Genomic DNA, 1797 nt, shown 5'->3' with positions numbered 1-1797 from the left:
AAAAGCATTAAATATAGATTAATTACAAAACCAATTATATAGATAGAGGCTAATTTGCGAGACGATTTTTTAAGTCTAATTAATATGTCATTAGCATATGTTTACTGTAATACCATGTCGTCAAATCATAGACTAATTAGACTTAAAAGATTCGTCTCGTAAATTAGTCGCAGGTTGTGTAATTAATTTCGTAATTAGTCTATATTTAATACTTTATACATGTGTATAAATATTCGATATGACAGGAATATTAGGAGGACACGTACAAACCAAACACACTCTAATTCATATCCGGTTGTTTTGTGTACAGCTAGCAACCGGTTTTTTTGACCGTAGGATTCGTACGGTCGCTGCCTCCTGCCGCCCGATTAGTCTGCGTCTGCCGCACGATCAGGTTCGTAACTTCGTTCCGCGTTTGTCGCCCGATCGCCCGAGGCCGGCGTTCGCCCGCGTGGATGCCGGCGTCCCCGTCTACGTCGTGCGGGTCGAGTGCCAGGGCGGCAAGATTTTTCTTCCATTTGTAAATGTGTAAGTTTGTGAATTATTTGATAATATTTGTGAACAATTTGATATATATTTTTCTGGTATCTGAAATCCATAGAATAATTTGTAATTTTTTTTACAAAAAAATTGGCACATATTTGTCTAAGATCTTGTGTTATCCTCAAATTGCATTCCTCTGTCCAATAAATTACACTGAAAATTCATTATAAATATAATAATAAATTGTCCAATAAATTACACTGAAAAAATCATTGTAAATATAGTAATAAGGTGGTGTAAATATACCCAGAAGACCAGAAGACAGTGTAAATGTATGGGATAAATCTGATTGTTGGGAAGGGCTAAAACAATCGAGTGTTGTTGCAAGACAACAACTACTGTTGTACATTTATTAAGCACGCCGATTATTGACAGAAGCAGCAAAACTGAGTGACAGGCGGATCGAGATGAGCTCATCGTAGGTCGTACACACACGTAACGCGACGAAACGCTCTCACTCGGAGATAGCGAGCAGAGTCTGCAGGAACGCGAGCACCTTGTCGACGTCGTCCGGCACGACGCCCTTGGCCGCGTCGGCGGCGCGGAACCTGTCCTCCCACGCGGCCAGAAGCGGCGTCCTGGCCGGGTCGATCAGCCTGCGCCCGATGATCTTGCCGACGGCCCCGAACCAGCCGAGGTAGCCGCCGAGCACGACGTCCACGAAGCCGATGCCGTCGCCGCCGAAGAAGGGCTTCTTGCCCCCCTAGGAGCAGTCCCTGAAGGCGCCCTCCAGCGTGTCGAGCGCCTCGCCGGCGCGCGCCACCGCCTCCGCCCTCTCCTCCTCGTTCCTGCACCTGAACAGCATCCCCAGCCACGCCGACGACCTCACCTTGCCGTCGATGTAGGCCGCCCAGAACCGCGCCACCGCGCGCTCGTAGGGGTCGGACGGCAGCACGCCCAACCCGGTCCCCGCCCACACCTCGTCGATGTACTGCAGGATGATCTGGGACTCGTTGATGGGCCGCCCGGCGTGGAGGAGCACCGGCACGCTCTTGTGCACTGGGTTGGAGCCCAGGAGGAGCGCGCTCTTGTTGCCGAGGTCCTCCTCCACGTACTCGTACGCTAGGCCTTTCAGGTTGAGCACGATGCGGCCCCGGAGCACGAACGGGCACGTCGTGGCTCCGGTGATACATGTGGTTCTGGAACTCTTGATCTCGCTTTATCGATTTCGCCAGCATGGTCGTCACTCGTCAGTAATAACCTTGTTCGCCCCAGGAAACGTAGCAGCCACAGCGGCCAGGATGCTAACCACAT

At 50.3% G+C, this 1797-nt stretch overlaps 1 pseudogene; it reads right to left on the bottom strand.

The window, feature by feature from the left end:
• Positions 1–803: 803 nt before the first annotated feature.
• Positions 804–1797, bottom strand: LOC136536980 (probable glutathione S-transferase GSTU6; annotated as a pseudogene).

This window comes from Miscanthus floridulus, chromosome 2 (genome assembly GCF_019320115.1).
Source record: "Miscanthus floridulus cultivar M001 chromosome 2, ASM1932011v1, whole genome shotgun sequence".
Classification (NCBI taxonomy): Eukaryota; Viridiplantae; Streptophyta; class Magnoliopsida; order Poales; family Poaceae; genus Miscanthus; species Miscanthus floridulus.
Note: the sequence above shows the minus strand (reverse complement) of the source record. Positions and strands in the feature narration are given on the sequence as shown.